Raw genomic sequence first — 25,540 nt, 5'->3', positions numbered from 1 at the left:
CAAAATACTACTTGTTTGATGAACAAGTTGTCAAGTAACCATCATTCCCACTAACTTTCTTAGATAGCAACCAACCCTTTTCGAAGACCAGTGTGTCTTCCTTTACTTAACGTGCATCCATTTATTTTATTAATTTTAGAGGTCATTGGGACGAATCCCATGATGTACATTCATAACGATCTTCTCTATATGTTGGGGATTTGGAGTTCAGATCCAAGAAGACTAGGGTTTTGGCCTACATGTCAACAACTCAGAAGGGCACTCTTCGCGTATGTGAGGTATGGGCAAATAATCTTGAAGAGGAATTTGATTTAATTCATGAAATAATTGACGATTTCCCTTATCTAGCCATGGACATGAAGTTCCCTAGTGTTGTAGACAAACCTGTGGGGGGTTTTAGAAACAGTGCAGAGTTCCATTACCAAGCGCTCATATCCAATGTGGATCTCTTGAAATTGATTCAACTGGGTCTCACATTCTCGGACTAAAATGGAAATTCACCCACACGTGGGACGAATTAGAAATGTATTTGGAAATTCAATTTCAAGGAATTCAACACCAATGTTTATGTATATGCATAGGATTCAATTGAGTTGTTGAAACAAAGTGGGATTGATTTCGAGAAGAATGAGAAGAAGGGTATTGATTCACATCGTTTCGACGAGCTTCTCATGTTGTCGGGCGTTGAGTTGAACAAAAATGTGCATTGGATTACCTTCCACAGTGGATATGACTTTGGGTACCAGTTGAAATTGCCGACATGCCAGAACCTGCCCCCCGAGGAATTGTATTTCTGCAATCTGTTGAAGGTCTATTTCCCCAAAGTGTATGATATCAAGTATTTGATAAAGTTTTGTAATAATCTCCATGGCGAGTTGAACAAGTTGGATGAAATAATGGATGTAGAGAGGATTGACCAAGTGTTACACAACATTTTGTCACTGTCCCTGTACTCCCTGTCTATGATCCTAGAGGACCTCTACAGTGTACCCGACATGCTTTCCCATCATGAAGAAACACCCAATATGTCCCTCTTCATGAGTAGAATAATTCCCCTTTGCATCATTTCCCAAGAATCTTCCTTCTATCCCAATTTACAAGACCGACGCTACTGACCAGTTTTCTCCTCGCGTCGATTTGCAGAGATTAAAACTAGCCCTCGCACCGTTCGAAGCGACTGAACCCTTTTGCAGTTGTGTCGATCCTCTTTTGGAAGGTTATTTAAATACGGAATTGAAGCTTCCATGTCTAGAAACTTCTTAACGGAAGTCTGGTAGATGGTTGGGCCGGATGGAGCCAAGGAAATTAGTTTGGGCTCCTTTCCCCTATTAGGATTGAAAAGCCTCAAGAGATAAGACCTTATCCCATGATGAGAGGAACCATCTCCCATCCATCCAAGCTATATAAACCTCTCTTTTTCCCAAGCTAAAGCTGGTTGGAGTTTTGGAGTAAGTTTGAATAATCAACAAGTCATATATAGCTTGTAGCTTTCTAGTGTATGTTTGAGGGAGAATAATGTGATTTTGGTTTAGTTTGAGACTAGAAGGAAAGAGGACTTAAAACTTCCATTATTGGGGCTATCCATGAAGTGTTAGCAGAAGTGTGGGAACCCGAATACGTCGGAGGAGACCAGCAATGTCAAGGCACCAGTTGTAATCTCTTTCTCATTTATATAAATGCAACAATTGATTGATTTCCTACACAAAGCGTCATTTTACATCTTTATGGCTTAATGTTCCTTGACCTATTAAGTAGGTTGAATACAATATTGTACATTATCATGTTTGTTTTTGTTGTTGTTTGTTTGTTTCAGGTATTGGTCGGAAGGAAACGAGAGATAGTTGGAGTGAGGAAGCAGGATCATCATCAAGCGGAATAGCGTTCTAAGAGGTAGGCCCTCTTAATTGATTCTAGCTTAAGGAGATTTTCCATAGATTGTTTGTTTGTGGCTAGACTCGCTCTCTCGGGCTAGAGGAATTGTTTGTGTCCACACTAAGAATTTACCTGCACCACAAATTGACGACCATGCTAGGGAGCCAATCCTTCTGTTTGATTGATTGTCATTTTATGGTTTTGTGTGAAATTTTATAGTATCACCATTTCCCTTTAGTGTTCTCTGCTTTGCCTGGTTTACTGCTCTGAGCCTGAAATTTACAGTGGCAAGTTTGGTCTTAGCCTTTGAAAATTTTTATTTTTTTCCTTGAATCCTCAGTCAGCGTGTTTATTTTTCTGACAATTGCGCCAACCCCCTTTTAGCGCATGTTGTCAGTTAGGCAGTCACATCGATTCCTGTAGGTGAAGATCAAGGTTTACCCTAGGTCATAGACAGTGTGCCTTTCCCTTCTGATTTTTGTCTCTCAGCTTGTTTTGATTGTGATATCCCTGGCTGGAAAGCTCTTTTAGCTTGGTTTGTATGGTTGGTTGATTTTCATTTTCCTCACTTGGTTTCTTGAGTTCTTGGATGGTGTATAACCCTAGGGCATCTAGATCGTCACTTATATGATAATGAGATCTTAGATTAATATTAAGGTATTACATACTCATGTGCATGGATTTGCCTATATCATTTAGTGCAACGGATCAATAAGAATGTGAATAATATAGACAATGAGCAGTTAGAGAAACATAATAGATAAACACACATAACACAACAAGTTTAATATGGATTTCACCCAAAACTCTTGGGCTATGTATCCTGGTCTAGCCTTCAGTGGTGACCTCTCTATTATGTCTTCAATAGCAGAGTTTTACTAAAGTGAGCTCAATTTGAGTCTCAACACAATAGATACAAAACAATAGGAGTTTACTTGAGTCTCTCAAGTCTCTCTGAGTACACAGACTCTCCCTCTCGCTCTCTGCCTTAGCACTGCCTGCTTCTTTATCTGTCATTTTGTGGCTTTTAAGCCAATCGGCACTAGGTGTTTGTTTCCTCTTCTGGGCTCTCTGGCCCCCTGCCTCTGTTTGCTCAAATCCCCTCTGAGAATTAAGTAATCATTGTTAAACACCTTTAGGTATGGTGGCCACCTATTCTGCAACGGAAGGGATCATCGGCACCTTTGAAATCCCCAAAATGGTCGTTCTCTGTTTACACACAGAAATACACTAAAACACTGGAAAATCAGCTAATCTATCATTTATCGGACCTGAAATATCATTAACTCTACCCCCTAGACTCCTATGGGGTCCGCCTTTAATCACTATCACAAGTCCACCGTTGATCTATGTGATCGTTGATCCAACAGTTGCTATTGATTTCGAGTGGCTTATGCGCTCGGAGATTACCCAACCGAAAAGGCGGTTTTCTCTCTCCGGCGCCAAGCCACGTGGCGGCCAGTGTATGGGCTCGGGCGGAGCCCGTCCAATAACACTTACCACCTAAGGCTCGCCTAAAATCCCGCTTGTTACCAAACTCAAAATGTATATCGATGCATGTATAAACCCTTTCAGGCCCGTTTTATCGCTCCATTTGCATTTCCTTTGTTTTTCGTTTATTTAACAAAAATGCAAATTTAGATAGAAAGACCCTTTTCTTATGGAACTCAAAATATATATATTTGTACCCATAAGACCCATCATATCTGGCTTTATCGCAAGTCGCATATGTATTGGCCTCGCTCCTCTGTATTGTCGCGATGCGATTTTGAGATGCGACATATCGCAATGGCATATCGCATAATCCACGAGCCCCAGTAAGTCCTTTTTTGTGTGTGTATTGGTGATGCGATGGTGTGAGTAGATCTGGGCCATTGATCTACACGCATAGATCAACGACTCTCATTTAATCGCGCCGATTGTTATCACAATTTCCTATAAAGCCGCTTACGATGGACTCCGCTCGCCACCTCCAACTGTGATATGTCGATTAGATCTGGAAGGTTGATCGGCCAGATCTAACAGCTCCTATGAAAAGTTGCTTAAGCCTCCAATAGACTTTGTTTTCACCATTTCTTCTTATTTTTCCTTTGCGATAGTGTAATCCGCCTTTTGTAAAGGTTTTTCCTCATGCGATAGTTTTTTATTTTTGAATACTTAGAGGGTTTTTAGGATCCATTTTGGATCATGCCTTCCCACTGAAAAAAAAAATTGAACCACCAAAAGTTGGTTTTTAAGCATCGATCAAGTGAGGATACAGCTTCCTGCCTTGTCCAATCTCTATCCATCGTGCACTGCTTGGTTTTGAACCTTTGAGTCTGATTCTCAAGTACTCAACATCCCCTCTGCGCGTAGTTCTTACCTTCCTGTCCAGAACTGTGTCTTCCTGTAACTCATTGAGATATTCAGGAAACAGATCATCAATAGAAGGCAACTGAATTTGCTCTTCGAGATTTTCAATCAATGAAGGTTCAAATAGTCTCAAGTTTTTTGCATTAACTATTGAATAGATGTGCATGTAAGCTGGCAAATCAAGGTGAAAAGCATTTTCACCAATTTTCTCAAGTATCTTGAAAGGCCCATACCTTATTGGCTTCAGCTTCTTACCTTCACCTTGCATTCTGTCTTTGTTGATGTATAACTAGACTTGATCACCAACTTAGAAGCCATGCTCAATTCGATGCTTGTCATGCCTTGCCTTGTACTTGGCCTGGCTTCTTTCCAGCTATTCCTGCATTGCCTGGTGAATTTCTTGATCTGTTCAATGAACTTGGCTGCTTTGTCCACATCATTGTGTCCATCAACTGCTATGTCTTTTCCAAAGAAAAAATCCAAGGGCGACTTTGGTATAAAACCAAAACAAGTCTCAAAAGGAGATCTCTGTGTAGAAGAGTGCTTGGCATGGTTGTAAGCATGTTGCATAAAACACAAATGTTCATCCCAAAGCTTGGGATGCTTGCTGCAATAGCCCCTGAGCAACTGGATCACTGTCCTGTTGACCACCTCTGTTTAGCCATATGTTTGTGGATGAAATGTTGTGCTCTTCTTCAATCTAGTGTCCATCAATTCCCACAGACTTGATCAAAACTTCCAAACAACTTGGGAATCTCGATTAAATACAATGGAAGTGGGTAACCCAAAATGAACCAAGACATGTTGAAAGAACAAATTTGTTGTTTCTTCAGCTGTAATCTACTTGTTACAAGGACTTAAAATACACATTCTTTTGAACCTATCCACAATAACATATAAATAATCATGACCTTTTCTAGATTTTGGCAATCCCCCAACAAAGTCCATGGAAACACTTTCCCAAGGACGAGAAGGAACTGGAAGTGGAGTGTACAAGCCTATTTTTCTATTGTTGGGTTTGCTTTTAGCACACATGGTACACCCTTTTATATATCTAGAAATTGTTTCATGCATTCTTGGCCAATAGCAGAACCTTTGCAGTTGTGCAACTGTTTTACTTACACCAAAATGACCTGATATAAGAGAAGTATGTGCTTCTCAGATTATGTTAACTCTTTCAGTTTGTGGAATGCATAACTTTCCCAAATGATACAAGAGTTGGTCCTTAACATAATAATCCAATTCTTCTACTTGTTTGCCATGACTTAAATTTGCATATACATCTTTAAAATATATATCTTGATCATATTGTTCAATGTAGTTTTCATGAATTACTGAGTTATGCTTAAGTATAGTAGATGCATTTATGATTGGTCCGGATAACATATATGCAACCTTATTGTGTATGCCCTTTTTATATCTGATGACAAGATGAAACTATTGTAGAAAACCCATCCACCTATAGTGTCTTGATTGGTCCAATTTAGTTTGTGAGTGCAAATATTGAAGTGGTTGATAATCTGTATGGATGATTATTTCTTTGCCCATTAAGTAATGTTTCCACTTTTTCACACTCTGTACTAATGCATACAATTCTTTATCATATTTGGATACTTAACTCCTACATAATTAAATGTCTCAGAATGATAGCATATGGGTTTACCATGTTGCATCAACACTGCTCCCATGGCATAGTCACTGGCATCTGTTGCAATCTCAATGGTCGTTGAAGATCTGGTAGTGCTAGTACTGGTGTTGTACTATTTTTTTCTTTTAAGGTGTCGAAGGTTTTCTGTTGTTTGCCTCCCCACTGAAACACCTTGTTCAGTCCTGTTAAAGCATGTAAGGGAGCTGCAATCAAGGAAAAGTTAGCAGTAAACTTTCTCCAATATTGTGCTGCTCCTAGGAAGCTCCTAACTTCTGTAGCAGATTTTGGTTTAGGCCAATTCAAAATGACTTCAACCTTAGAGGAATCTATCTTCAATTCACCACCCCCTACAATATGACCCAAATAATTTAAAGAAGTTTTTCCAAATTCACATTTTGATAACTTTACATAAAGATTTTCTCTTTTCAAAACATCTAAAGTCTGCTTTGCATGCTTCAAATGTTCTTCCCATGTTTTACTGAAAATAAGAATTTCATCTAAATATACAATTACAAAATCATTAATAAAAGTTCAGAGTACATCATTCATAACTCTCATGAAAGTGGCAGGAGCATTAGTTAAGCCAAAAGGCATAACCAGCCATTCATACAGCCCTTGCTTTGTTTTGAAAGTAGTCTTCCATGCATCTTGTTCTGCTACTCTGAGCTGATGATAGCCACTACGCAAGTCTAACTTGGAAAAGTAAAAATTTCTTCTTTCAACTGATCTAATAGATCATCAATGCGAGGAAGAGGATAACGATTCTTGATCGTTATTTTATTCAGTGCTCTATAATCAATGCACATCCTCCACGAACCATCTTTCTTTCTCACCAACATAATTGGGGATCCGCATGGTGATGTGCTTGGTCTTATGAACCCTTTATCGAGAAGCTCTTATACGTGCTTCTTGATCTCTGCATTCTCTAAAGCGAATAACTTGTACATTCCGATGTAGGCAATTGAGCATCTTGCTGCAAATGAATATCATGTATTATTTCCCTTTTGGGTGGCAGACCTTTAGGTTCTTGAAATAGGATATCATTATCTGAAACAACTTTATCTAACTCAACTTTTTGTTTAGCATCATAGCCTTCAAATATATTGGTTTTATCAGGGTTCTTTCCCTTTACAACCATTAGTAAAAATTGCTTGCATGAATTTACAATTCTTTTCATCTGCCCTGAGTTTATGAGAGAATAGTTATTTTTGAGTTTATGAGCTCTTACAATATATTCTATTCCATCCTTAGTGAGTTGATACTTATTTTCAGCTCTATAGAAAATGGCTTTTCTATCATACAAGTAAGGACTTCCTAAAACAATACCACATATATCCAAGGGAACTATATCTAACTCAACCTCATCTACAAATGTTAACCTAATAGAAAAGCTAAGCTTACATTGTCTTGTCACTTGTATAATTGTTTTATCACATACCCAACCTAATGGATATGGCTTCTTGTAAGGTGTGGTTAGTAATCCCAACTTCTTTACAATTGCTTCAGAAATCAAGTTTACTTGTGATCCACTATCAAATAAAGTATTAATCTTTTGGTGCTTGGAAATAACTTTAATATGAAAAAGCTCATGACTTTTCCTCTCATTTTCTTCATTATCAATAGATTGTGCATAATTACTTGTAGATGCTTCATAATTTTTACCTTTTATACCTGTGACTATGACTGTTGTTTCATCCCCTGAGTCTGACCCCAAGTCTTTCTGAATAGCAGCAACATCCTTCTTCTTCTTACCACCGAACTTCTTAGGTTTCAGCTCCGGATGCAAAGACCAGTAGTGTGCATCATTGTGCCCATCCTTCTTGCAGTGAGTGCATGAAGGTTTGTCTTTCTGTACAACATTTGTCTTCCTCTCGTTCCATTTTAGCTTCTTATTTTCCTTTTTCTTGCTTGCAAAGGGTTTTAATGATCCCCCAATCTCTGGGTTCACATTCTTGCCTCTAGCCTCTAGATGTGTAGCTTGAACCGATACATCATCTAGGCTAGTGGGGTTAAACATGAGAATGGTGTGCCTCAAATAGCTATGCAGACCACCTATATACTTCAACAAAGTTTCAGGTGAGTCTAGAGAAATGCCTAGAGTTAAAGCTCTTTTTCTAAATTCATGGGTATAGCTTTGTACACTGTGGCCCTTTAATTGGAGAAGAGTTTGCCAACTCATCATTGCTTTCTGCATATAAGTTAGTGGATAGAATTGTTTTTTAATGGCATAAACAAATTCATTCATGGTAGGAAGAATTTTACCATGCTTCTTCAAATCAGTCTGTGTCTTGCCTTCCCACCGCACTAGGGTAGTTCCTCCAAGGCGAAGGCTAGCCAACTAAATCTTTCTCCTTTCTAAATCAATTTTTTGCACCCTGCAATATACACCAATCTGTTTAATCCAATTATCTAGATTTTTTGCATTTAATTCCCCATCATAAATTGGCAAATCAAACTTTACATCTAATTTAATCAAGAAGTCTTCTTCTTTTTTCTTATCAAGGCTAGGAGATGAGGATGATGAAGGAGATAGTGGAGGAGACAATGGAGGAGGCTTTTCCCCTTTCCCTTTGCCCTCTGGAGGGGCATATAGAGAAGGTTCCTCAGCTCCTTTGTCTTGTTTGGGTGTCGAAGTGCTCTCACCTCGACCCTTCTTAAATTCCTGATACATCTCTTCCACCATGGCCCTCATGGCCATAAAACTGTGCATGAACGGAGATTTTGATTCCAAATGAGTTTCTTCTGCCATTCTCCTCTTCGGATAGACTCTTCCAATTTCTGGGTTGGCCTCAACAAGTTCTCCTTTTCCCAGTTTGAGCTTTGACCTAGTTAGCATTCAAAAAGAAATCCAGCACAAGCTTGTCTAACCTTAACAAACCAAAAACCAAAAGCTTTGATACCAGTTGATCTGATAATGAGATCTTAGATTAATATTAAGGTATTACAGACTCATGTGCATGGATTTCCTATATCACTTAGTGCAAAGGATCGATAAGATTGCGAATAATATAGACAATGAGCAGTTAGAGAAACATAATAAACAAACACACATAACACAACAAGTTTAATATGGAGTTCACCCAAAACTCTTGGGCTACGTTTCTTGGTCCAGCCTTCAGTGGTGACCTCTTTATTATGTCTTCAAGATCAGAGTTTTACAAAAGTGAGCTTACTAAGTCTCAACACAACAGATACAAAACAATAGGAGTTTACTTGAATCTCTCAAGTCTCTTTGAGTACACAAACTCTCCCTCTCGCTCTTTGTCTTTGTTTTCTCTCTATCTCAGCACTGCCTTCTTCTGTCTTTGTCATTCTGTGGCTTTCAAGACAATTGGCGTTGTCTGTTTGTTTCCTCTTCTGGGCTCTTTGGCTCCCGGCCTCTGTCCGCTCAAATCCCCTTTGAGCGTTAAGCAACCATTGCTAAACGTCTTCAGGGATGGTGGCCACCTGTTCTGCAACAGAAGGGACCATTAGTGCCTTTGAAATCCCCAAAATTGTCGTTCTATGTTTACACAAATAAATACACTAAAACATGGGAAACTCTGCCAATCTGTCATTTATCAGACCTAAAATATCATTAACTTTTCCCTAGACTCCTATCGAGTCAACCTTTGACTGCTATCGCAAGTCCACCATTGATCTATGTGATCATTGATCCAATGGTTGCTATTGATTTCGGGTGGCTTATGCACCCGGAGATTACCCACTCGAAAAGGTGGTTTTCTCTCTCTGGCGCCAAGCCACATGGCGGCTAGTGTATGGGCTCGGGCGGAGCCCGTTCAATAACACTTACCGCCTAAGGCCCGCCCGAAATCTTGCTCATTACGGAACTCAAAATATATATATATATATATACCCATAAGACCCGTCGAGTCCTTCTTTATCGCAAGTCGCATATGTATTGGCCCTGCTCCTTTGTATTGTTTTGATGCGATTTTGTGATGTGACATATCGATATCACATATCACATAGTCCTTGGGCCCCGGTAAGTCCTGTGTGTGTATTAGCGATGCAATGGTGCGAGTAGATCTGGGCCGTTGATCTGCACGAATAGATCAACAGCTCTCGTTTAATCACGCCGCAACAGCTTTCGTTTAATTGTGCCGATCGCTATTATGATTTCCCATAAAGCCACTTACAATGGACTCCGCTTGCCACCTCCGACTGCGATACGTCGATTAGATCTGGACCGTTGATCGACCAGATCTGACAACTCCTATGTGAAGTTGCTTAAGCCTCTGATAGACTCTGTTTTCACCATTTCTTCTTGCTTTTCCTTTGTGATAGTGTAATCCGCCTTTTGTAAAGGTTTTTCCTCATGTAATAGTTTTTTATTTTTGAGGACTTAGAGGGTTTTTAGGATCCATTTTGGATCAGTCACCCATTCACTTGTTTACGTGCTCAAAAAGTCAAGTCGATAGTCAAATTTTCTCCTTGCATTTCATTTGATTAGTCCTTTTGTTGCTTTGATTTCCATTTAACAAGTTTGAAAAGTTTCGTTTGGTGTTTGAGCGTCTCTTTTCGGGCATAGATCACATTGCCCATCTTGTTTTTGGTTCAGTCTTTGCTTCATTAGTTTGAAAGGAATTCTCTTTTGTGCTTTGTGTTTGCTTGTGATTGATTGTATTGGAAATATTTCATTGAAGTGTTTGTGAAAGATTCATTCCGTCATTTCATTGAAAAATACATAATTCTAGTTTGTTGAATCAATATGTTACGTTAGTTAGCATCATTGAAGGCTAGAGTTGCATTGTCACTTGCATTGGAAAAGAAATGAATTCTCTTTACTAGTGAAAGGGCTACTTGAAGTGCATTTGATAAGAAAGTTAGGAATTGGAAAGAGTTTTTTCGTCATTTTGTTTTCAAAAGCGAAATAGTGAAAAAGTCATTTTGCTTTCAATTGCTCATTTTGTTGTATTTGAGTGCGTTTTCTACTCTCATTATTGTAGACAATTCATCAAATTGAAAGGGTATTGTCTCATTTAGCTGCATATAGGTGTTTTTTCGAGTCACATCGATAAGGCCTGAAAACCGAGACATAAATTCAAGATAAACTCTAAAATGTACTCAATTAACCTAAGGCGCATTTGAAATCTAACGATCACATCTTAGAAGGTCTAGGATAAAGACGTGTTCCATTGCCTTAAAACCTAGTAGTTGTCGTTCGCATCGGCACTAGACAGCGCTAGTACGGACTTGTGCTCCCTGTACCATCGAGTATATAAAGGAAGACCCCACTAGGTTGAAATCCTATATCCATAGGAAGCTGAGTCTGCCGCCTTTTAAACGTGACACACCGAACACAACATTCGGGGAGATTGCCTGCCCCTACTTCTCGGTTCGCCGAGAGGTATTCTGCAGCTCATGGTTACCTGGTAATCCTTTTTACCTAGATCATTCTGAGTAGTCATTTTGATCTTTTTGACTCCCGAAATATAAAACATCACTCGAGCACTTATTCTTTAGAGCTCGTTTCAAACCAAAAGTGATAGAGTCATCTTTGCTTCTTTCTCGACTCATAAAACATGAAAGAGCACCAATTTGTTTTTGCGTCTTAAAAAATTGTTGCCCACGATCTTATAACGTCCCTGTTAGTCTTTTTTAGACCACATCATGAGTATACATTTAAATACATTTTAAAGCCCTTGAAATCAATCTCTCTTTTGGTTATTTGAGACAAAATCACCGTGGTTGAACCAGTTGGTTTGCCTAGTTCCTCTTCCTCTCCTCTGTCTGAAATATTGTGTGAGGAGCCTTTTCTTGAATTGTCACAGTCACTTGAGGACCAAGGTGTTGAGCTTGGAATTTTTTCGAGTATTCAACCTTTTTCATCTCGTCCTCCTCTTTCAGATACTGGGTCACTTTCTGACATTGGCCCAGAATCTTCGGATAACCCTATCTAGACTCCCGAGAGTCTGCCGACTACTGAAGGTCAACTTGGATTGGTTGTTTATCCTGTGAATCCTTTTTTCGATCCTATTGTTATACCACAGCAGAATCCGTACAGTCCATACGATCAGCTGGGTATTACTTTGGAATTATCCCCTCAAACATCTTCGGTAGTCCATCGTCACCTATTTTCACCCATGGAATCAGAAGGCGAAATCCCAGTCTCCTCTTTGGGTCACTCGGAGGTTTCCACTCCATGCACAATCAAGGAGCAGGAATATCCTTTTCCTCCTAAAGGTTTCCCTTACACGGGAAGCATTCCAACCAGTGTTCATCCTGAGTTACCACGTAATTACGTGACTTTAGCTCAGTTGGTTTCAGGTATGCCTACTACCTCATCATTATATCATAACCCTATTTGGGCATCTAGCACTATGCCTACCACAATTCCATTCATTCAGAACCCAACCTCCCAACATATGGTGATTTCTGCAGTTACTTCAGTCCTAGTGCAACCCACCATTCGAAATCATCTTGTTTCGTTAGTTCAAGTAACCCGTCCGGTTCAACCAACGATCTTAATTCATGTCATTGTCGATTCTTCGATCCCTCCAGTAAGTGGGTAGGCTATCCCACCACCTGGGGGGCAGAGTCCGAATGTTTCTATGATGTCTGGCACAACCAATGTGAGTGGCTCACAACCTCACATGGTTGGGATGAACCAACCCTCTTCGAGTGCCATTTCAAATCCTGCTAGTCCTGCTGGATCAAGTAATGTCCAGTACCAACAACCCAATGTTGGTCCGTCTGGGTCAAGTCATGTCCAATACCAACAGCCTAATGTTGGTCCGTCTGGGTCAAGTCACGTCCAGTACCAGCAGCCCAATATGGCTCAAGGTTAGTACCAACCTCCTTATGTTCCATATGGTTCACAAGCGATGGCTAATCCGCCATACATCCCTTAGCCTGGACCTTATGTCCAGCCTAGTTTGTCCGTCGTGCCCGGTGGATATGGCCAAATATAGTTCGGAAACTTTCAAGGTGTCATTCCGAGAACTGTTCAAGTACCTTTGCAGCAGCAAGGATAGCTCCTACAGCAGCAAGGGAAACCTTCGTTGCAACAAGGGCCATCCATGCAGTAGCAAGGGCAACCTTCGTTGCAGCAAGGGCCATCCATGCAGCAGCAAGGGAAACCTTCATTGCAACAAGGGCCATCCATGCAACAACAAGGCCAGATGATGCCGCAATAAGGAAAACTGAAGCAACTACAGGGGCAACCCTCACAACCATTGTAGCAAACCATGCATCCGCAATCCTCCTAGCCTATGCCTTCGCAAGGTCAACCTCTGCAGCCGCAGGGACAACCTTTACAACCGCAAGGTCAACCCTTGCAGCAACAAGGTCAACCTGGGTAGCAGCAACCCTTATACTCATATCAACAGGGTCAACCCTTGCAAGGGCAAGGCCAGGGTCAAGTCCTGCAGCAGCAGGCATAGAATCCTTATGTCCAAGGGAAATAGGTTCAACCTCCTTTTGTCCAAGGACAGCAAGTCCAAAATCCTTATGTCCAAGGACAGCAAGTGCAAAATCCTTACGTCCAAGGGGCAGCAGGTCCAAAACCCTTATGCTCAAGGACATTAGGTGCAAAATCCATATGTCCAAGGTCAGCATGCTCAACAACCTTTTAACTAGTATGTTGCTTATCAATAGCCTCTGGCCGGACAGTTCCAAGGTTTTCAAGGTCAGAATCCTCCCTATGGGCAAGGTAACCTACAGTGGGGGCAAAATCAAATGCCTTATGGACAAAATCCTCCACTTTGGGACAAGATCCTTACTAGTAGGGATGGGCCCCGCGAGTTGGGAACCCTTATCAACCTCGAATGCCTTTCAATACCCAATTGTCATTCTTGGCTACACTAGAATTTCCAGATATGTATAGACTGACGAATGACCCGATCTTTCATTCGCCCCTGGCCTCCAATTTCGTCCAAGATTCCAAGCGATTGCCCAAAGTTTGAAGGAAAATTGAAAGAGGATCCTCAAGCCCATGTGATGACATATCTCCTCTGGTGTTCCTCGAATTCCTACGTTGATGATTCAATTTTTCTTCGTCTTTTCCAACGAACTCTTATAAGGGCTGCAACCAAATGGTATATCGAGCTACCTCAAAATACCTATCATGACTTTAACACTCTCGCCGTGGCCTTTCTCACACATTTCTAGTTGTCGGTTCACTATGAAACTGGCACCCATCTATTAACGTCACTCAAGCAAGACACTGCGACTCACTTCTCCGATCACATTCATGAATGGAGATGTAGGCATCGTATGATTAAGTTTGAAATTTCTTATCCTCATGCAAAACCCATTCACCAATGGCTTCGTCCTATGCACCCTAGAAAAGCGGCCGCCATTAAGGGTGAAGTTGAAAAACTTTTGAAAGCTAGATTTATTTATCTGATCCCTCTTACGAATTGGGTGTAAAATATTGTACCGGTGACAAAGAAACAAGGCACTATTCACGTTTGCATCGATTACCGTGATCTCAATCATGCATGTCCTAAGGATAATTACCCCACTCCCTTCATTGACTAGATCATTGATGAATGTGCTGGGAGTGAATTATTTTCCTTTATGGACGGTTTTTCTGGCTACAACCAGATAAACATTGTGTCGGCTGATCAAGATAAGACAACCTTTATCTATCCGTGGGGGACCTTTGCGTACAAAAAGCTCCCTTTTGGCCTTAAGAATGTTGGGGCCACATTTCAGAGAGCGATGTCTTATGCGTTCCATGACATTCGAAACATCGTTCAACCTTACTTGGATGATCTCCCCACTCATTCTTGTAAACGCCATGATCACCCTGATCATCTCCGGCAAATTTTTCTTCGCTATAGACACTACAACATCCGGCTAAATCCGCATAAATGTGTCTTCTGCGTCGAATCCGGATGACTCCTTAGCTTTATCATTTTGAAATAAGGCATTCGCCTCAATCCTCTTAAAGTCAAGACCGACGTTAATTTACCCCCCCTCCCCAACATCTTCATTGCATCAACTGCAGAGTAAAGCAAATTTCCTTTGCTGCATCCCCCGAACTATCATTACGATTAATTCCTTTGTCTAGCTACAACCTCTAGTACCATCGCCATGGTGCTAGTACAAGATGATGACGAAGGCAATGAACATGCTATTTACTACCTCAATCGTAATCTCCTCGACACCGAAACGCGTTATGCTCATGTCGAGAAGTTGGCTTTGGCAGCTGTACAGGTTGTTCAGTGCTTTCAGCATTACATTCTACTTCACACTACCACTGTGATTTCGGAATGCAACCCCATGACCTACATCTTGACTCATTAGTTGCTGGGGGGCAAGTATTCGAAGTGGATTGTTATCCTCCAAGAATTTGATTTGGTGTTTACTACTGCCAAATCTAAGAAATCACTGGTCTTTGTTGAGTTGATTTGCTCCCTTCCCTCTGCTTCTCTCCCTACTGGTGTCGATGAGCAGCTCCTGGACAAGACTCTTTTCTTAATTATCACTCTCGACCCCTGGTACGGTGATATCATCATATATCTCCAAACATCCACCTTTCAGTCTACGTTGACCAAGGATGATCGCTGACGCATTCGACATCAATCTCAACCTTACTGTATCATTGGAGATACTTTATACTGCATCGGTGTCAATTCAATTCTTTGTTGTTGTCTCACTCTCGAGGAGGCTGAGAGAGTCTTGAATGACTACCATTCTGGCACATGTGGTGGTCACCTATCTGGATATGCTACTTCTCAAAAAATCCTTCGCGCTGGTTATTTTTGGCCCTCTATCTTCAAGGATTGCATCTTTGTCGTCCGCAAGTGCCATGAGTGCCAAATTTATCAACATAAGATGCGCAGCCCACCCGCTCACCTACACTCTGTTATTACCGTCGGTCTTTTTCCAAATGGGGCATCGAGTATATGACCTGTAATCCTCATTCGACGAGGGGGCATGGGTATATTATCGTTGTTGTGGACTCTTTCACCAAATGGGCCGAAGCGATGCCTACATACTCTGCAGATGGTCAAACGACGGGTCAATCTATTCAATCACGTTATTTCTAGGTTTCGAGTGCCTCGGGCCATTGTCACTGACCATGGCTCCCATTTTTGAGATTACATGATGATTGAGTTGACTTCCAAGCTGGGCTTGCACCACGATGGCTTAACCTTGTACTAGCCTCAGGCCAATGGCCAAGTTGAAGTTGTGAACAAAGTTTTAGTTACGATGCTTCAATGCACCATTGGGATGCACAAGTCAAATTGGCATCTCATGCTCTTTTCAACTCTGTGGGATTACTGAACCTTGACCAAGGACGCAACTGTATTCACACTATTCCAACTAGTCTACGATCTGGAAGCAACTTTACCGATTGAGTGTGAAATTCTATCCCTCAAGCAGGCTATCGAACTTCTCCCTAAGACCTCGCCTCAAGAAGAGCATCTCTTGTACCTAGAACGACCTGATGGGACTCGTCGTCTTGCTGCTTTGGTCATCAAAGCACAAAAAAAATGGGTCAAGTCCCATTTTGGTCAGTCTATCTCCCCTTGAGATTTTTCGGAGGGAAATTTGGTTCTTCTGTATGATTAGGCTAATGATAAGCTGGGGGTAGGCAAGTTCGAACCCATGTGGCATGGGCCCTACATTGTTAAATGTGTGTTACAGAAAGGGGCCTATGAGCTTATTGACTATGAGGGAAATCCCTTAAACAAGCCCTGGAATGGGATTATCTCAAAAAGTACTATGCTTAGGTCATCTTGCATGGTTACTTTTGTACAATAGTGTGTTATTCATTTTTGTATAGTGTGGTTTGGTGTGTTGTTTTGCAAGTAGCTTTCCTGCTTATTATGTTTTTGCCTGCTTTGCAGATGTCGGTGTCTCCTCACATCGGTTTCGCTGATGGTGCTTTCCATAGTACCCAGAATCTATCATTCGCGGCATGGGCCATTTATGACCCCCATGGTGAGTTGATTGATCTTCAAGGTATTTGTCTAGGTCGAACAACTAATAACATTGTTGAGTATAGCGCAATTATCGAATTATTGTCAGAAGCTATCACTCTTGGCATCCGGGAATTGGTTGTCAACCTTGATTCACAGCTTGTTGTTCTTCAACTTAACGGTCAATATTCTGTCACAAATGGTCATACGTTTGAATGACTTACTTAACGCAGTTGAATCCCAAAAATGATATCTAATGTATTTAAGTATTCGTCTACTAGAAAGAAATTTCAATTATGTTACGTATCATCATATTCTTAGACATATGAATACTTTAACATATGCATTAGTTAATTATGTTTTGGATAGACATTTGTGACACATGTAAAAACTCAAAAAATAAAGACATTTGTACCATAGTAAAAAATGAAGTACGACATATATATATATATATATATATATATATATATATATATATATATATATATATATATATATATATATATATATATATATATATATATATATATATATATATATATATATATATATATATATATATATATATATATATATATACGTGTGTGTGTGTGTGCCGGTAATGTTTTTCATACATCAAAACCTTAAAAAATAATATGTGTGTTCAAAATACATTTGTGGCTCGCAGGCCTAAAAATGTGGAATGCTAGACCTATGCACTAAACAACATGATGCTTATGATAGCACGTAACTGCTCGGACTACACGAGTTAGCAGTAGGCGGATCTGATTTGACACCTGCACCGTATGCCTTTGGTATTTGCATGGGACATCACCCATCTGGACATACTTTGGGATCCCATGGGTCAAACCCTCGAGATTCCACGCAATCTCCTCCTCATTGTCGCTTCCCTCCTGATAAGGAGCAACCTCGAACTGCCAAGCAATGCGCCTGGCGATTGGGGACATCCCAGCAGGGCGTTCTGGTCCAACATCTGCATTCATAAAATCAAAGTGTCATGAACACATATATCTCAAAAACAATAAAAAAAACATCAAAAATTAAAAATTGTTTGTTTTTTACCTCCATCATCATAATCCTCCCCCTTTGGGAGTGGCATATCCGGATCCTCGTGGAAGTCGGTATTGCTGTAAGGCCAATCCTCCACTACGATCAGTTGTTGTTGTAGCCACAAGAAAAAGGCGGGCTTATAGGACATCTATTGGCCCCCAATAATCCTGGGCATCAACTCACTCCAACGGACCATCCATGGGTCTCGTGGCATCGGTGATTCCACCTCAACCAGCTGGTAGTGGAACAGCGGAACCCGCTCCAGGAAGAAGGTCACTAGCACAGACCCATAGCAAAATTGCTTCAGGTTTCTCGCCTTAGCTTTTGATAGTTGGCACTTCATGTTGACTTTCATAGCTTCCACCTAGTTGAAGATAGTGGGCACCGTGCAGTTGATAGCATACTGAAACTTCGACTTGTTGGTCTCATGCGGCGCTTGGGACCCAACCACTCTATTGATGGTCAGTAGTAACACTCTCAACACAAGATCCCGAACAATCATAATCTCGATCTTGCCACTTTTTTATTTGAGTGCTTTTGGGCAATGTTCTGCAAGTAGCATGGTCACACTTGCCCCAATCGGCCTTGACCCATATAGATTGACTAGCTCCCCTCTCTGAGACAGTCTTGTGATGAAATAAATGTCTGAAGTTTCCAACTCCAACTCTTGGTCACCAATGATGAAAATTTCCCGATTCACGTCCCAGCGACTGATCAGATATCGCAGCAATTCGGGCTGAGCCCGTAGACCTGGTTTAAGGAAGAATTTGAGGAGCCCATAGTTCCTCAAAGCATCCAAGCAACTTGGGTTAGCCATTGCTTGGATTTGAATATCCTCATGCTCATGTTCCTTCCAATCCAACATTTTTCACGATTTTTTCCCCGCAAAAACCATATAATCAAGTCAATAATCATCTTTGGCTAGAGAAATTTGGATTCAAATGATAAAATTGAGGAAAAACATGAAATATTTTTTGTTCACAATGCTGGCGTGACTATTTTAAAAACAATAGCCCCAACGGCGCGACTATTTTAAAAACAGTATCACCGAAGGCGCGATTGACAGTTTTAGCAATCCCTGATTGGCCGACCGAGGGTGATTTTTTTGCCAAAACCTCCTCATGAAATCCAAAAAATGGATAAAAATAGGTGAAATAAGTATGAAAATGGAGCTTAAGGTCTTGGCTCTTACCTGCAACTGACGGCTCAGCGAATGACCTCTCGATCTCCCACAATCTGCTCCAGAAAAATTAGGGCACAAGTGGGTAAAAAGCTCTTCACACAAAGGTAAAATGGTAAATGGTAAAAAATAATTACTTTTGCCTCATTTTATTCATTTTTTCATGAAATATTAGGGTTTTTGAGTATTTTTTACCTATTTTGCCTTAGAATTGGATAATGCATTTACCTTTTTTGTGCAGCGACAAGTGACGGATTGTTGATGGTGGTACTTGAGTCGTGTTTGAGCTCTTTTCTTGAATCATAAAACTCAAATAAAAAGATCGCCAAGTATTTTTCCCTTTTTGACTCGTAAAAGAGAATAAAATGGGGGGTCTGCTTTCAAGCTCTTTTCTGACTCTTTAAACACGAAAATATTGTCGAGCTCTTGTCGTTTTGAACTCGTTAAAAGCTGTGAAACGTCGTTCACCTAGTATACGTTTACCCCTTTTTCGGGCTGGGATGCACTATTTACGAAAAAGGTACTCCTTGACTAAAATGGTCAAGCGGTTCTCTCAAGTATCGTTTTCTACCTTTTCGAGCTCGAGAGACACAAATGTACGAAAAGGGACCATGTGGAGTTTTCTTTTCTGTGTCTTTTTCAAACTCTCTAAACATGAAAAAGATACCGAGTTACCCCTTTGTCGAACTCGTTAAAATATTAAACGACATTGGATTTGTCGCCATGATGAATGTGAGCTTCTCCTTCCTAGGGCTCATTAAACTTATTAGGTCATATTCGTTCGAATGATGAACTTACAGTGCAAGCACATGCTATCCCCTTCAAGCTTGCGATAAAAAATAATTGGGGTACCTGCCAAAAATGGTGGGGGAAAATTGGAAATTCTATCAAGTTGTGTCGGCAACTCACTCTTGAACATGACACTTTCTACTTCATCTCAGGTTTGGATATCCTCCTTTTCATCATTGACCTCCCTGGGTTGGGCCGTTCATTTTTGCCTTCCATTTGATCTCTACCACGTCATCATGGCCACCGATCCTATGGAGACAAAAGCTGACAAGATCCGGAATCGTGTCGTCGATATGTTCAAGAATTAGTCCTTCTACAGTTACACTTACTCTTGATTCTTTGTATCATCTGAAATCATTTGCATCCCTTTGTCTTGTGTCGATGGTGTGGTATACATCATGGCCCTCCTTCGGCAAGGTCATTTTCTGTTGACTTCAGCTCATTATCTAGGAAGTTGACTGACAGACTCCCTTTTAGTACCTTAGAGCTTGCATGCCCTAATGGCAAGTTCTTCGCACTCGACGACAAGCTCACATCATTGGCTTTCGATCGGATGATTTCACAAATGTTCGACATCAGTTCCTTTATTCACATTTCGTGAACTGTGCTGCCATAACCCTCAAAGCCATTGTCATTATTGGTGCTTTTTCTCACTCTTGTTAACGGTTCACATCATTGACGATAATCAAGTGACTTCCTAACATGTTCGACTTCAACACATTCATTCACATGTTTGGATTTGTACTTTGATCGGTCATTTGGAGCGTAAGACCCTGGGCTAAGATTACACAAGTCCGGGTTGCGAGGTGATGTGACATGATCATGTTAATATACATGTCTCTTTCAGATGGATGGCTGCGACCATACCATGAGTTATTATATGTGATCCCTATCATTATTGGATGATTGCGACCATACCTTGGTTTCATTATGATCCTTTCTACTGGATGGTTGCACCCATGCCTTGGATCCATGTACATGATCATTCTCTGGATGGTTGTGTTCATACCACGATTCATGTCAATGTTGTAGGAAACATTCCCCCCCCCCCCGCCCCGAGATCTAATGCCCGAAGCGCGTATCGTACAGATGCGTCCAGGAAGCGTCCTCGGAAGCGCAATTCCGAAACTTGTTTCGGACTGATATGGACGCTTCTTGGAAATTCCGGAAGCGTCCCTCCGAAATGTATTTCAAAATCTTCGAAGCACATTTCGTACGGTGCTTTGACCGTACGAAGCACGATGCTTTGGAGGGCAAATCTACGGTTCCGTACATGCTTTCGAAAAGTGCACCGCGTTGTTTAGAAAATTGAATTTTTTATTTTCTTATTTTAGGTGAGTTTGCATATTGGGGGTGGGTCCACCTTGGGTTAGGGTGAGGTTAGGGTGAGGAATGAAGGGAATAAAGCCCCCATTCATTCCTCATTTGCTCACTTTGAGTTTATGAGAGTTGGAGAAGAGAAGAGAGGAGAGGAGAAGAGAAGAGAGGAGAGGAGAAGAGAAGAGAGGAGAAGAGAGGAGAGAGGAGTGAAGGAGGAGGAGCTTGGAGCAAGAGCTTGGAGGACTTCATCTACAAGAGCTAAAGAGGTAAGTTCAAACCCCAAACTCCCTTATTTTTTTGACATTTTTTTGTATTTTTCTCCTCCCTCTCCTACTCTTTCCCATTGTTTCTACTTGCTCCTTTACTTGCAAGTTGTCCACCACCTATATCCATATTCCAAGATGGTGTTCTTTTGGCTTCTATGTATCATTCCACTCTTGGTTTTAATGATGGCAAGGGGGAGTAGGAATAGAAGGGAAGAAGCACAAGAGGACAGTGGTCCCAATATGAGTGACCCAATGTATGATGAGGAGGAAGGGTTTGAAGAGGAAGGGGATGATGTTGAACCTAAAGGGGAAACTGAAACAGAGGGGAACGCTGCATTAACACCCTTTTGGAACTATGTGACCAAACTTGAAGGGGGAAAGGGTGGTGGAAGCTACAAATTTTTGTGCCCTCATGGTTGTCATGAAGGAAAACCATTTAGTGGTTCATATACCCATGTGATGAGGCATCTTTGTGGGGTGTTGGACAATGATGATAAAAAGGGTCCTGTGGGGATACAAATTTTCCCAAATATTTCATCTAAACAAAGAAGAAAATACATCCAAATAGAGGAGGTTGCACAACAAAAAAACAATAAACAAGAAACTCATTCTGAATCAAGTGCAACCTCTAAATTTGGTAGCTCATCTCCTCCTGGTACTTTTGCAAGCTCTGGAGGTAGAAGAACAATAGGGGATTTCCTTAATGTTGCTAGGAGGGATGATGTGGATGGAAAGATAGTCTATTTTCTTTGTGCTTGCGGTGTACCATTCAATGTGCTTCGCTCTCCCTATTGGCATGAAATGGTAAAGGCCAACAATGAAGCCCCAGAAGGATACAAGGCCCCTAACTATGACAAAGCTAGAACAATGTTATTAGAAAGAGAAAAAGCTAAGGTTCAAAGAGCTTTGACACGTTTTACAAATGAGTGGGTAGATTCTGGGGTATACATTGTATCAGATGGGTGGACAAATATTAGGAACCAACATTTAATAAATGTTCTTGGTGTTTCTTCTAGTGGTGCAGTAATTATTACATGTCATGACTCCTCCTCCATCAGTGCATCTGCACAAAACATTGCAGATCTCCTATTGCAATCAACCAAAGATGTTGGTCTGAATAATGTGGTTCAAGTGATCATAGATAATGTAACAAATTGTAAGGCAGTAGGAAAAATTATTGAGCGTACTCATCCACACATCTTTTGGTTTGGGTGCCTGGTTCACACATTGAACCTTTTGATGCATGATATTGTGAAGCACAAAGAATGTGGGTGGATTACTGAGCTTTACAAGAGAGGGAAGCAACTCATTAAATTCATCATAGGGCATACAAGGGTAAACTACTTCTATGGCACTTACTCCAAGTTGCAGTTGCTTAAACTTGCAAAGACAAGATTTGCCAGTTATTACCTCACCTTTAGGCGGCTAGTGAAGGTGAGACAAGCTTTAACTAATTTGGTGTGTGCTGAATCATGGGATGAAATTAACACTGACAGAGATGGTGCTAATGCAGTCAAGGACACTATTCTTGACATTTACTTTTGGTCACAGGTTAAATATGTTTTTCAATTCACCAAACCAATTTATTACATGATCAAGTTTGGAGATTCAGATCGACCAGTAATTGGGGAGGTGTATGAGCAAATGGATAGCATGTTGGGGCAGATTAAAGACATTGTTAAGCCTAGAGATATCAACTTGTATAATTATATTCGTGTAGAGGTGGAAAACCGATGGGAAATGCTAAATGTTCCATTGCATGCATTAGCATATGTTTTGACACCTAAATACTATCATCCATCATGGCTTTCAACACCAGCACCGGGGGGGAGCAGGAGAAAACCACACCAAGATCAAGAGGTTCACAAAAAATATATGGTTGCATTGAGTAAATTAATCCCCGATGAGGAGGAGGCTGCATTGGTATGGAGATAGTTGAGCAACTATACGCTTAACACTGGTCCATTTGGGAGAATGCATGCAATTAGAGATCGAGAAACTTTTTCTTCTCTTGAGTGGTGGAACATGCATGGAGGGGCTACTCCACTTCTACAGACTTTGGCATTGCGGGTGCTATCACAGGTGGTAAACATTTCTTCTGCAGAGAGGTGTTGGAGCTCTTATTCTTTCATCCACAGTGTTAAAAGCAACAGGTTGAATTTAGACCGGGCAGAGAGCTTGGCTTATGTTCATTACAACTTGCGTTTGTTGTACCATTACTGTGAAGATGCAAAGTCCAATAAAGACTTGTTGATTTGGGACAAGAATCCAAAGGAGCCCAATTTGGAGGATGGAGTGTTGCGATTAGAGCAATTAGAGGATGCTCTTATCCAGGTATGTCCATTGTGGTATGAATTTTCCTTATAAAGAATTTCTCTAATTCATGTTTTTAATTTTTTTTATTAACTAGTGTTTTTTTTGCGTTAATTTTTTGAGCGATTCCAGGATGATGATGATCGTGTTGATATGCCACCCCCACCCCCATCTAGTCCCTTGGTTCCTAGGTTCCATGGTTCAACACCAACAGCAGGGGGTTCTTCTTCATCAGTTTCAGTGCCACTGCCACAACTTCCACAAGCACCATCTTCTTCATTGCCACCACATGGAGGCCCGCCACCACGTGGAGGCCCGCCGCCACGTTCTCTTCGTGGTGGAAGGAGGAGAGATTAGTAGATATATTCACAATTTACTACTTTTGTCATAGATTACTCATTAGACTTGTAGGCTTGTGAATTTGAATTTTGAACCTTTTTTGTCTTGGCAGTGACCAAGTGACATATTTTGTAAACATTATTATTTGAATTTTGGACATGACAAATGTTGACAGTTGCTCACTTGCTAGATAAATCATAATATGCTCTATGTTTTATGTTTTATAATATGCTTAAAAAATTAATGTTTGTTTATAATCGCTAGAATATAGATGGTTGATGTACATACTAGTAACTACAATGGAATCATGGATGCCATATCTATCTTGATTTATGCAAAAATATGCATGTTTTCGTATCTTCTACAATTAATTTGGTATTTGGGATGTTTGTTTTGAGTATAAATGCAAAAAATATATAAATAAAGAAATATAAATATAAATATATATATATATATATATATATATATATATATATATATATATATATGTATATATGTATATATGTATATATGTATATACATATATACATATATACATATATACATATATAGATATATATATATATATATATATATATATATATATATATATATATATATATATATATATATATATCTATATATATATATATATATAGTAGACGCTTCGCTTCCTAGATTTTGGGAAAATGATGCTTCCGCGCCCCCGCTTCGTGCAACATTGATTCATGTATCAAGGGACTAGAGTTTTCAGTGATGTATATGTATCTATGCTTGCGTGCAAGTTTTCTGATGACAGACTCTGGTTCCCTGCTTCCACTTGTAAATCATTTCACCCCTCACTCTAGTTCGGCCTTCACGCTTTAGGGGGCATTTGTTATACAACATTTTGTCGCTGTCGTTGTACTCCACATCTATGATCCTGGAGGGCCTCTACAGTGTACCCAACATGTTTTCCCATCATGAAGAAACTCTTAGTATGTCCCTCTTCATGAGCAGAATAATTCCCCTTTGCATCATTTCCCAAGAATCTTCCTTCTATCCCAGTTTACAAGATCGGCGCTACTGACCAATTTTCTCCTTGCATAGATTTGTAGAGATTAAAACTAGCCCTCGTGTTGTTCAAAGCAACTAAGACCTTTTGTAGTCACGTCGGTCCTCTTTTGGAAGGTTTTTTAAATATGGAGCTGAAGCATCCATGTCTAGAAGCTTCGTAATGGAAGTTGGGTAGATCGTTGGGCGGATGGAGCCGAGGAAGTAGGATCATCATCAAGCGGAATAAAATTCTAAGAGGTAGGCCCTCTTAATTGATTCTAGCTTAAGGAGATTTTTCATAGATTGTTTGTTTGTGGCTAGACCCGCTCTCTCGGGCTAGAGGAATTGTTTGTGTCCGCATTGAGAATTTACCTGCACCACGCCAAGCCATCAAGCTGGTTATAATAGCCTGCTTACTTCATGTATTTTTTGGAAGCTGCAAGATGGCTTCTTCAGTGGGTCTACTGACAAGTACGCTGGTGTGTTATATGGACTGGGTGTTGATAATAGTGATTCTTAG

The 25,540-nt window shown here is 40.5% G+C and overlaps 1 pseudogene; it reads left to right on the top strand.

Moving 5' to 3' along the window:
• Positions 1–239: 239 nt before the first annotated feature.
• On the top strand, positions 240–25,540 carry LOC149256861 (putative CCR4-associated factor 1 homolog 7; annotated as a pseudogene).

The sequence above is a fragment of the Pinus tabuliformis genome, chromosome 7 (genome assembly GCF_031772625.1).
Source record: "Pinus tabuliformis cultivar Carrire ecotype Pingquan chromosome 7, CPIR1, whole genome shotgun sequence".
NCBI lineage: Eukaryota > Viridiplantae > Streptophyta > Pinopsida > Pinales > Pinaceae > Pinus > Pinus tabuliformis.
Note: the sequence above shows the minus strand (reverse complement) of the source record. Positions and strands in the feature narration are given on the sequence as shown.